A 12,838-nucleotide genomic window follows, 5' to 3' on the forward strand; every position below is an offset into this window, starting at 1 on the left:
CCTGGGTCTCAGGAAATTCCTTTAGGTAGTTGACCTGGAGAAAATGAAAACAGTGATTGATCTGTTATGGAATGATGGTCTCACGGAAGGAGAGACTCATGAGAGGGAGTTTAATCCTTTTCCTTGAGCAAGAACAGATATCATTATTTCAAGGATTTTCCTTTCAGGAGAAGACGCTTGGGAATTTGGCTATCTAGTGAGAAAGTGGAAGATGGTCTAGTGATTAATGCAGTGATGAAGTCAGATGATTATGATATATTTCTTTATATATGAATAACAGTTCTACTATGGATTGATGCTCCATAGGTGTGTTTGGAATTTGAATTATAAATCAAACATTATTTCCCTGTATGCAGCTCCTGATGTGGGTGATATAGGATACTGCAGTAATACTGCCAGATAGGGGAATAGAATTGGCATCTTGATCTTAAAGATCTGGTCTTGTTCAAGATTTTTCTCTTCAGTGATGAATGGGATAAATGGGAGGTACTATTGCTGGCCCTTTCCACAGATACTGATTGACTGCTGTTGAAACAGAACTCTAAACCAGATGGTGTTTAATTTGGTAATGCCTGCTACTTATAGTTCTCTCAACATTTTTTTGCCAAATTGCACTTATTTTGATACAATTCCTATGGACCCAACTATTTACCTGAATCTGTTCTCATTCTATTTTTTTTTTCAATTTTGCTTTTTAAAATTATACAGATACCAGTCTCTTAAGGTTTGGGAGGCAAAGATGATCAGATCTGAACTTACTTTATATACAGAAATGAGAATTGGAATATGACAGAAGTTTCATCAAGATCCCATGCAGATATTGTGTAGCTCAATACAAATAGTCCTCAACTTACAACAATTCATTTAATGACCATTTGAAGTTACAATAGAAGTTACAATTTATTACTGTTTTCCACATGACCATTGCATCCTACTCATGGTCACATGATTGAAATTCAGATGTTTGGCAACTGGCATATATATGAAAGTTTCAGTGTCCTGGGGTCATGTGATAATCTTTCCCGACCTTCTGACAAGCAAAGTTATTGGGGAAGCCAGATTCATTTAATAACTGCAATGATTAATAACTGGCAAGAAAGATTATAAAATGGGGCAAAACAACTGTCTTGCTTCGTAACAGAAATTTTGGGTTTAATTTTGGTTGCAAACTGAGGACTACCTGAACGTCTGACTCAGATCCTTGATGGCACAGCATTGCCAAGAATAGCAGATCTATAGTTATGATAGCTTCTTATATGCCAAGTGTGCTTTTATTTCAGTGGATTTTCCCCTGGCTCCCTTACAAAAAAACATTAGATAAATCCTATTTCCTCGGTTTAATAGAGTCTATTAGAGTTGAAGCAAAACTAAGTTTTCATTTAACTATAACAAGCAAAATTGTGGGCGGGCAGTTACGCATCCTTAGTTTGACCAGACAAGTTCCTTTCTCCTGAACGTGGAACGCAAGACCTAACTCACAGGGCTGATTCCCGATTCCGCACCTGCTTTTTTCCAAGAGAGGGTCTGCGGCAGTGCTGCACTCCTTCGAGGGGAGCGAGGAAGATTAGCGCTCAAGTAGCAGTCCCCGATGAGAGGTGGCAGGCGTTGGAGCGCAGCCGATCTTTCCGCGGTAGTCTAGCAGTCCGTCTCCGTCCCGTGGCGAGGACGGACAGGGATGCGCAGCCGATGCCGAAGTTCGTACTTCCGGAGGCGAAGCCGCCGGAGCCACTTTCGCCTTTAACGTTGCCCAGAGAAGGCGGAAGGCAGGCGGGGCGAAAACGTTCCTGCCCTCGGACCAGGAAAGGGGCGGAACAGGCTCGCCTCGCCCGTCTCCATTTTGCTCTTCTAACTGCGCATTGGTGGTCGGAGGGGACGCCGAGGTTCTTAGCCACATTCCAGGCGAGTGCAGGGGTAAGGGAGGCCGAGCCGGGAAGTGCTCCATTTGAGGCGGCAGAAACAATCCCTTTCGGAGACGGGCGTTTTCCCTCCTTATCCAGGTTTCTCTCGCAGGGCGTGTGCATGCTCCTAGTTTTCTGGATCTTTGCTTAAAAAAAAAAATAATGCTGTTTTAAGGGGGGGGGATGTCCCAGTTAGTGGGGCTCGGGTGCCTCCTGCTGTAACAAACTAATGCACTCCGCTCCCTGTTTCCTGTTTCCATTTAAAGCCCCGTTCAGATCATTAAGCAACTTTCTCATTGTGAATATAGTCATTCATGAACTGAAAATTCGGAATAAAAGCGCCTGAAATTATGTACAAGTCAGTGCAGAGGTGAAAACGATTCAAGGCCTTTTTGCTTGCCGCTTTTCTCTAGCGGCTGGTTATATAATGAGCAAATTAATGAAAGCATGCTAAATTAAAGCACTTATCAGGACAGTCTTTGTGTTTAGTCTTTCTTCTTAATTTGACCTATGGCGGTGGCAGCTAGTAGAAATCAGAATACTTGAAGTCATTAATCCCTTCGTTGACAATTGTTTTTGCTTCCTTAGCTGCTCTAAGACAGGTCAGCAGCCATAGAGTAGGTTGTTTTCCTAGAGACTGGATATGAGATGGGTAGCAAATTTTATAAATAAATAAAGTAGATCTGTGAATGCATGGAAACGCCCTCACACATCCATCCTGTTCCCTCCAGGAAGTTTTTGAGCTAAGGGAGATAATTTTCCTCACTCCCAGGAATTTGATTTCCAGCTGTTCTGGGAAATACAGTTTTCAGCAAATGTCTATGGAAATTCTCCGTCATCCAGATCATGGTTGTCCCAAAGGTACTTTGTCAAAAGGACTTTTTTCCCCCTTGAAAATGTTTGGCTTCTCATTCAACCAAGAAACTTCTTCAGTTTTCAGTACCACGGGGAAAACATTGTGCTCTTCTTAAGCAGAGCTGCTGAAAATCCCTGCTTCTCTGCTACAATTTCTTCATTGGTAGACTGATCTACTTGCTAGCAGGCAAACCAGATAGGCCTGCTTGCACTTTTTCTGAGGGCACCATGCAAGCTACAGATTGTCCAACTTTTTGTTAAGAAATTTGTACCACTGGGGTAGCTGCCAGTGAATTTTACATCATAAACAATTGCACACCGTACTTCTCCAGTTAATGCTGGCTCTTGGAAGTACTGCAGATATAGCAGCATTTCAAGTTAATTTTTATATAATGCTTATCTAAAAATATGTAAAATATATTTATGAAGAACTAATACTGATAATACAAAACCTTTTTTCAGAAGAATTTTGCTGATTGAAGAGGCCTGAGCAGGATTAGCTAATCGTTTAATATTTCATTAATTTGACCATTCTTTGCACCTGCAGATGGAGCCAAGAAAGAGGATTAATTATAGAACTATAGAATTTTGACTAGAAGCCAGAATTGAAATTGTTCATCTTCTAATACAGTTTATCCCCACCCACCCACCCACCCCTTTGCAGGCTGCATAAGAGAAAGAGCTTTCCCCCCCCCCTCAGCTCTGTCTTCAGGCCGAGTACCAAAACAAAGCATAGGAAAGAAAAGTAAAGGTTTGAAGGAGAAGCAAAATGCCCTTGCTTGGAGAATAGGTCTGTTACTACCCAGATCACTGTGTTTCCCAAGCTCTGAGGAAGTTCCATTATGAAGTCTCCATGGAAATTTCCCTCCATGGTACATTAGGCTCAGCCACTGGCTAAAGAAGATCTGGGGTATTCCCTTGGTGCCACTTTGCTGATGTGCAGATTGGGCAACTAGCCACATAGCTTTCAATATCTTTCTTTTGGAAGGGCCACCAAAATTGTCTGCTAATTAGATGTAAGGTCTTTACAAATCCAAAATACCCTGCAATTTTGAAGTCATGGCTTCTCCCAAAGACCACCAGTCTTTGGCTTTCAGGTAGATACAGTTTAGCACCCGCCCAAGCCAGTCCATCCCACATAGAGCATTCGCTCTTATAAGTCTGAAACTGCTTATCAGTTTTTAGTGCAGCTCTTAAGTGGGCCTAAATTGTTATCTAGTTGGCGTTTCGTTTTCTCTTGGGTTCAGATGGTTACAGGTGCCGCAAGTTGCCAAGATGGGATTATGGGTCTGATTACTTCTGCTTTGATGCTATTATATTGAGGCATTCGTGACAAGGCACATGCAAGGAAGATTTTTCCCCTGGGAGATAGTATAGACTAGAGTGAAATCAAAATGGTTAAAATACTGTAACCACTGGACTTATTTGAGCGATAGCCTCTGAGGGGGTTGTCTTAAGTGCTTCTAAATTCTTATAATCTGTCCACACCTAAAAGGGTATTCTGCTTCCCTCCAGGAAATGTCTCCAAATTAGAAGTGCCCAGCATACTGCATAAGCCTCTTTTTCCCTGGAATAGAACTGGGGCGGCCACCCAGGATCAATGAATGAATCCCCGTTCAAGGTTTTTGTCTATAAAAGAACGTAGTTCCTCCAGAACTTTTGGAGTTATCAAAAAAGTTTGGGCTTAGGTAATGTAGCCCCTGGCAGTATTTCTATGGAGCAGTCTGGTGAGGTGGGAGCTTATTTGATCCCTTCTCACTGAACACATCCCTCATGTCCTTATATTCTTTGGGATTTCCTCCGTTCACATGCCGCTCCCCCAGCTCACGCCTGGATTTCACCTTTCCCCAAATTTAATCTAAATTTGGCTATGTGACTAACCATACTTTCTTAAATTATATGCTATCCAACTCAGCAAGTCTGGGCTATTTACAATTATAATTGTAATTATATATCCATGAAAGCCTTGGTTTGTTATTTTCATGTATTAAGGAATATATATTTGAATTGTTGATGAAAATACAGATGAAATAGATGTAATAATGCTAATAATAAAACATGCATTCATGTTTCTGCCATAAAAATCTAAATCTAAATTTATCTTCTGGTTATCTTTGGTGACTTGGACAAATGCAATATTTGTCCTGTTAGTTAGTCCTACTTAGTTTGATGAGAAACTTAACTCCCAACTACAATTGATAATTTGTGATGTTTCAAGTACAGCAATCATAAATACAATCTTTTCTTTAATTTGGGGATATGCAGTGTCCATAGGGCAGGGCCAAGGGGGTCAGGTGGATGTCAGCAGTTGTACCATGATGCCTACCCCCATTCTGCTTGGGTCATGATATTGCATACATGTCCCAAAGAGGGAAGCTCTTCAGTATCACAGTTGTTGCAGACTGTCTGTTTAGAATCCATATTAAAATCTTTTGAATAATGACTGGATAAATCTGACAGCCACTTGTGGTTAAAGTGCTTTATTAAAAGCAAGAAAATGTAAGTTCTGGTTTTCCCTTAAGTCACCTGGATGACTTTTGGCCAGTTTATCTTCACAAGGCTGTTACAGGAAAATAGACATTATGTATGAACTGTATAGAGTAAAGGAAGGAAATAAATTACCACTACTGCTACTAATAATAATATCTTCTGAAAGCTTAATTAGTTTTCTTGAATTTGAGATATTACTTGCAGAATTTGGCATACATATGTAACGAAGTAAACATTTGGACAGTGCCAGATTTGGTGATGGCTAGTTTAGAATTTAAATGTTTCACAGAAACTTGTGATTTTGCCCCAATAACAAAATATCTAGCCAGAAACCTTCTAGCATTTATTTATTCATTTGTTCATTCACTCTATACTCTCTGTTTACTGTACAGCTGCCCATATAAAGTTTTTTTTGGCATCTCCAGTTAAAGAATTTTGGGCAGAGGTCTGAGGAGCAAATTCTGTCTTGAAGTGACCTGAGAATTATTTACAGAAATATCTGTGTTTATCTTTTCAGTTATTAAACATTTTTTCACCATGCACTGAAAATCCATAAAACGTTTGATAAGCATAAGGGATTCTTTGGAAAGAAGCTAAACTAAATAAATACTATTTACCTATAAGCAAACACTTTTGGATTTAAGATCATGGCATCAAATGTAAGAATTGCTCATTCTTATTAGATACTTTCCCTAGAACACTATAATTATTGTTTTCTTAGGTTTTTTATGAGGAGAGTTTTTTGAATTTGTGACGAGATGATGCCAATGGAGGGCGAGTTAGTGTGATGAATTAGAGTGAAGTAGCAGTTTCCCAGGAAGGAAAGAAAGAGGACTGAGATAAGAAGCAGCATAGCCAGGAGCAGGATAAGATATGTTGAAAGAAAAATCATCAAGGTCCAGTCCATGCTGGGAATAAACAAAATAGAATCTGCTTTAGAAAAAGGGTGTAGTTGGGGGGCGGAGCCAGCTGTCAGAGCGGGCGGCTGTGTGAACGGAGTTCTCTCCACGCACAACCTCTCACCCAGTGTTCGCGGGGGCTTTTCGGAGCTTCAGGAGGTCCTGTAGGGACATCCGAAGTTGCAGGCAGCCCGGAGAACCTTCATGAGCGGCGGTTCGTGTTGGAGATCCGGAGAAAGTCTGATGCAAGCGAACCGGGGAGAAGGAGGCCAGTAATGGCCGACATGAAGATCTGACAGAGGGACGGAGCTAGCACGAACTTAGCGGGACAACGGTAGAGTGGAGCTGACGGAGAGTATATCCGAATATTTACATTTGGAAACAATAGGAAGCGCTTGAGAAAGAGGTACTGGTTTGAAGTGGGTGCCTCACGGAGAGGGTACAAGCGGCGATAGAAGCCCCGAGGGAGGCGTTTGGCAAGAACAGCAAGAAAAGGAAACCCGAAGACCATATGACTGCATTCTAGCTGGCGATAAAATAGAACAGGTCAAAGTCTGATCTTGGAGCCTTGGAGACTGAACTCTTGAATATCGGGCGTGGAAAGCGATCAGCCTGGTTTATCCTGGTCTATCCTGGTAAATTTTGAACTTTTGAAACTTTTGAAATTTTACTCTACTTGTTGCGGGCGGCCATTTGACATAGCAATTTAGTAATTGGAGGTCTGTTTAGTGGGACACCTACTGGTCTTTGACAGTAGAGGAAGACGGAAAAGGTGTTAATCTCTGCGCCGGAAACGGGGTAAAAAAAAGAACGAACGTGACTTTGAATATATTCAGACATATATATTATAGAATTCTATTATATAAATTGCTTAGTTGGTAATAAGTATCTGGTTGTAACTGTTATACATACTTTTTGTCATAGAGTTAAAAGGTTCATATAAGATTAAGGGTATTACATTGATAAAACGCGTGTTACAACCGGGAAAACATGACAAGTATTTCGGGAGTAACTAAGCCTAGCGCTGGCAAAAAGGCGGCAACACAGGGACAAGGGATGTCCTCAAGTCCCTCCAATCAGAAATCTATAGAGGATATGCTGCAAAGGGAAAGATCTAACTCAAATTCTTTTAAAGACCTACATGCCCTTTTGCAAAACTTACACGAGGCAATGGCCAAAAACCATGAGGAGATGAAGAGAGAAATAGGCCAAATAAGAAACGATACTGGTGAACTTAAGGGGAAAATCCAAGCGATAGATGATAAATTTGAAGGGATTCAACAACAATTAGTTAAAAATGAACAAAGACTTCAAGATATGGAAGCTAGAATGGAAAAAGAGGAAAAGAGAGTAGATGATTTAAATGAAACACTTCTTCAGGCTAATAAGGAGTTAGAGACAACAGTCATTTTTTTGGAAGCAGAAAAGGCTGCTCATTATCTACGCTTCCAAAATGTTCAAGAAAAAAGAGGGGAAGATTTGTTGGTTATGATGGCAGAACTAATGGCAAAGGCACTTGGTGTAGGGAAGGAGGAAATGTTGGCGGAAATTGATGAAACATACAGGGTTCAAACTAATTATGCGAGAAGGCACAACCTCCCAAAAGAAGTACATGTAAGGCTAGTTAAAAAATCAATTCGGGATGAGCTTTTGCATAGATCTAGAGAGGAACCATTAGAATTAGATACAGCCAAGGCAATAATGAGAGGGGTAGCGAGGGCATATATGATAAACAAGAACAAGGGGAAAAGACAACAACGGGAAAGTTTAGAAGGGGAATATAAGAGTTTAGAAGTTATACTCCAACAAGATCCACAAAAAGAGAATATCAAACAATCTATGGACTTGATTAAACACAAGCTTAATATCTTAGACAAAGAGAAATTAGCACAACAATTGAGAAGCACGAAACAAAACCTTTTTGAAAATGCAAACAAACCGGGCCGTTGGCTTGCATATAAATTGAAAAAACAAAAGGAAAAAAACTGGATTCGCGAACTACGAGATGAGGAAGGGAGAATATTCCACCAGGAAGAGGAGAAAAAAATTATAGCCCAGGAATTTTATGAGCGTTTATACAAAGAAGATAGTCAGGCAAGTGTGGAGAAAATGGAGGAATATTTTCAAAAAGCCAAACTACCCAAGGTTACAGAAGATACCAGAAATATGCTAAACGAGGAAATTCGGCTATCTGAGGTGATAAAAGCTATTAATGCACAAAAGAATAATAAAGCATCGGGCCCTGACGGTCTCCCGTCAGAAATCTATAAAGAACTACAAAATATCTTAGCACAACCCCTAGTGGAGGTATTTAACGCAGTATTAGAAGGCGCAAGAATGCCTAAATCTTGGTCTGAGGCAAACATAGCCCTCATTCCGAAAGATAATACGGACCATACATTAATCCAAAATTATAGACCCATATCACTTCTTAATTCGGACTATAAGATATTTACATCAATTATAGCGGAACGACTGAAACGATTTCTGAATGATTTCATACACGTAGACCAGAATGGCTTTCTCGCTAAGAGACACACCAAGCACAACATTAGAATAATATTGGATACGTTGGAGTATTATGAATTGCATAGTGGACAACAGATGGCATTACTTTTTTTAGACGCCCAAAAGGCATTTGACAATGTTAAATGGTCATTTTTGCATCAACAACTTAGCTTCATGGATATGGGTGAAAAATTTATAAATATAATTAGGGCAATTTATGATAACCAGGAAGCAAAAATAATTATTAATGGGGAAGCTTCTAGGAAGTTTCAAATTCAAAAGGGAACACGGCAAGGTTGCCCCTTATCACCATTGCTGTTTATATTGACACTTGAAGTATTAATGAGAATTATAAGAAATGACCCAAAGATAAAAGGATTAACTATTAAAAAGGAAACCTTTAAACTTCAAGCATTTGCGGACGATCTGGCTTTTATTATGGAGGATCCATATCAGACGGGACCAAATCTATTGGAAGAACTATCTAAATATGGTGAGGTTGCCGGATTGCGAATAAACAGAAATAAGACCAAGATGATTGTTAAAAACATGACTAATAAAAAGAAAATTTGGCTGGAATCATGGATATAGAAATAGTCAAGAAAATAAAATATCTAGGGATCAATATTACGGCTAGATGCACCTCACTCAAAAAAGATAATTATGATAATGTAGTGAATCAAATAAAAGGTGATCTGGAAAGATGGGGAAACCTAAAACTCTCATTATTGGGAAGAATCGCTGTCATCAAGATGAATATCCTGCCCAAAATTCTGTTTCTGTTCCAGAATATCCCAATACAACTCGATTCTAAGTTTTTTCGAAATTTGAATAAATTATCATTAAATTTTGTTTGGCAGGGGAAAAAATCAAGAATTAAATTGAAATATTTACAGGACACGAAGGAAAATGGGGGTTTTGGATTGCCAGACTAGGAATTATATTACCACGCCGCGGCTCTGAGTTGGATTAGAGAATGGGTAATTTTGAAAAATAGAAGACTATTAACTTTAGAGGGTCACGATTTGCAATATGGCTGGCATGCTTTTCTATGGACGGAGAAACAAGGTCTTTTCTCACACTTTCAAAAACATCGGATTAGGCAAGCGTTACTTAATACCTGGAAAAAAATTAGATCTCACAATTACACTAAAGTACCGGTCTGGCTATCCACCCTTGAAGCGATTGTTTACCCAAATCTATTTGATGTGGGTAGCATAATTTCATACAAGGATATTATGAATGAGGAGGGGGAATTGAAACTTAGGAATGAACTAGAATCACAAGGTATAAAACTCGATTGGTGGGCCTACTTACAAATCCAACTACAAGATTTAGGAAGGATAAAAAAGAATGGGGGATATATACCTCTGAAACAGCATTGGATAAAATATTATTGGGCCCAGACTCCAAACAGATAAAGAAATTATACAAATTGCTTTTGGAATATAAGCTGTTTGAAGAGCAAGTGAAGGATCCCATGTTGATTTGGGCTAACAATTTAGGACATAACATTGATTTAGGTACTTGGCAAACAATTTGGGACAGAAATAAAAGGATAACACTGGCCTCATAAAGAAAATTTATTTAAAATGTTTTATCGATGGCATCTTCCCCCAGCCCGTCTAGCAAAAATGTATACAACAGCATCTCCCAAATGTTGGAAGTGCTCTGAAGTGATAGGCACATATTTCCATACGTGGTGGTCTTGCAGTAAAACACAAAAATTTTGGAAAATGATTTGGATTTGGCTGAAAGAAATACTAAAACAAGATATTGAGTTTAGTCCAGAACTTTTCTTGTTGGGAATTACGAAAGAGAAATATCCTAAAGATGTGCTATATTTGATGATCCATATTATCACAGCAGCTAGAATGTCATTTGCGCAAAAATGGAAAAAGAATGAGATCCCAGGAGAAAAAGAGGTTATTAGGGAAATCTGGGATTGCGCAGAAATGGACAAACTAACTTTGGAACTAAAGAATAAAGATCAATCAGATTATTATAGAATTTGGAACAAATTGTATCTTTGGAGGGATAAAAAGAAAGGTCTCTATTAGGTTTTACAGACTAGCTCATTGTTTTAAATATTGTGTTATTTCACTGATTTGTAATTTAAGTGTATTTAAGTGTATTTTTGATGTACATATATACATGTATATATATATATTTGAACATTGTAGACAAGAAGGCTTGTCAGCCCGCTGGTACTGTGTCCAATGTTTTTAAACAATAAACTTAATAAAAATTTCTAAAAAGAAAAAAAAAAGAAAAAAAAAGAAAAAGGGTGTAGTTTAATGAAGAGCAAAGCCAGACAGAAGTGTGGCTCTGGGAACTGACCACATGTATCTGGGAGTGGTGGGTTTTTATACCTTCTTGGGCTTTTGAGGTTGATTCCTGTTCCTGTTTGAGACTTTGTCTTTCCTGTGTCATGTACTTTAACCTGAGCCTGAGTGTGCCCTTTTGGTATTGGTGGGTTAATCCTATTATGTCCCCAAAGGTCATATCTTTTAGAGTTTGTGTGGGGTATGTAGATTTTAGGGTTCTTTGTCGTCCTAATCTCATCAGCTTCTAGCTTCCTGGCTCCAACCTTCCTGAATGGATTATCACATCTGTACTTCTAAAAGCTGGTTGCCGCTGAGTTTTCTGTCTGGGGGAGGGAGACGTTTCTGCCTTTTTAAAGATCATTTATTCCTTCTATGGGGGCTCCAGGATGTGGGGAAACAAGCTTTTAAACTGTTAATGCAGGAAGAGGAAGACACTAATAGAGGCAGCAGAAAAAGATCCTTGCAGTGGCTCCAAAAAGGGGGAGCCTCCAACCCATAAAGTCTAAAGATCAGGGCAAAAGTTCTCTTAGATAGAAAATAAATTTATAGTGTCCAATATTCTGGGCCAATTATAACAAAAGATTATTTTTTGAGCTTTCCATCAGGTCTGCACATGCCTCCCACAATCCTACGGGCACTGCCTAGCCACTCCTAGCGACACTAACCTTGCCGCCCCATCGTCAGTTTTCGGACACACAAAAAAAACATCTAGGAGGACTCTGGTTCCCTCACAGACTATGGTCTCCTCCCACTGTCACTTTTCAGACCAAAAAGTGGTCTGGGAGGACCTGCCGCCCTTGGCTCAGCAGGTACGGGCACCTCCTTCATTCACTGTCAGTTTTCAGACCCAGGAGGATTCTGGGAGGACCTCTGCTTTGTGCAGTAGTATGGGCCCCTCCTGCAAATACGCTTTGCTTACAGGGCCTTATCAGCTGGTTGGCCAAATCTGATTCTTTCACTCACTTTTCCATTCCATTTTCACACAGCCTCTCACTTTTCCCTTACAAAAGATCCTGTGCTCTGGCCAAACCCCCATGCTTTCCAGAGTCTGTTGGTTGAACAGATCTTTTGGTGGTTAGGAAAGGCCAGAGGGTACAAGATCCCACTATGATTGGGAAAAGGGTCTTCTCACTTACACACACAGACATACACACATTTCTCTCACTCCCCTGGGCTTTAAAGTTAAAATTTGGAGGTTCTTACTTTCTTTCCAAAGCAGCCCTTGAACTCAAACTCAAAACTCCCTTTTCTACCCTCACTCCACATGGGCAGGGCCTGGGAAACCCATCTACAGACACAAGGGGGTCTGCTGCCGGCAAGATGGGGCTTACCAGTCCCAGTCCATTCATAGTCAGGAGTCCCATCTGCGATGCTAAATTGTTGAAAGAAAAATCTTCATCAGGGTCCAAGACAGAGGAAGAGAAAGAGAGTCAGGATAGCCACTACTTTGCTGTCCCAGGACAGAGTAATAAAGGTTTAGTCTGGTAGGATTCTATCTATTGTGGGTAAGGAAATAAAGAACTGAACTCCAGATGAATTGTTCTAAAGTGAGGGAAAAAATATTTGATCCCCTGCTGATTTTGTATGTTTGCACACTGAGAAAGAAATGATTGGTCTATAATTTTAATGTTAGGTTTATTTTAACAGTGAGAGGCAGAATAACAAAAAAATCAGAAAAATGCATTTCAAAAAAGTGATAAATTGATTTGCATTTTAATGAATGAAATAAGTATTTGATTCCCTATCAATCAGCAAGATTTCTGGCTCCTAGGTGTCTTTTATAAAGGGAATGAGCTGAGATTAGGAGCACTCTCTTAAAGTGAAATTTGCCAATGAACATCTGAATGATTCAGAGAACTGA

General features: G+C 39.7%; 1 protein-coding gene across 3 annotated transcripts in view; it reads left to right on the top strand.

The window, feature by feature from the left end:
• Positions 1-1,801: 1,801 nt before the first annotated feature.
• The window catches only part of ANXA7 (annexin A7), a 50,966-nt gene continuing 39,929 nt past the window's right edge, over positions 1,802-12,838 (top strand). The window contains exon 1 of one of the 3 annotated variants that reach the window (XM_083364243.1): positions 1,802-1,899. The gene's annotated coding sequence lies outside the window, so the exon portion shown is untranslated. Of the gene's footprint in view, positions 1,912-1,978; positions 1,998-12,838 lie in introns of those variants that run through there. The other 2 variants (XM_083364245.1, XM_083364244.1) reach the window with 2 other exon arrangements.

Source organism: Vipera ursinii (genome assembly GCF_947247035.1).
Source record: "Vipera ursinii genome assembly, chromosome: 5".
NCBI classification, from domain to species: Eukaryota; Metazoa; Chordata; class Lepidosauria; order Squamata; family Viperidae; genus Vipera; species Vipera ursinii.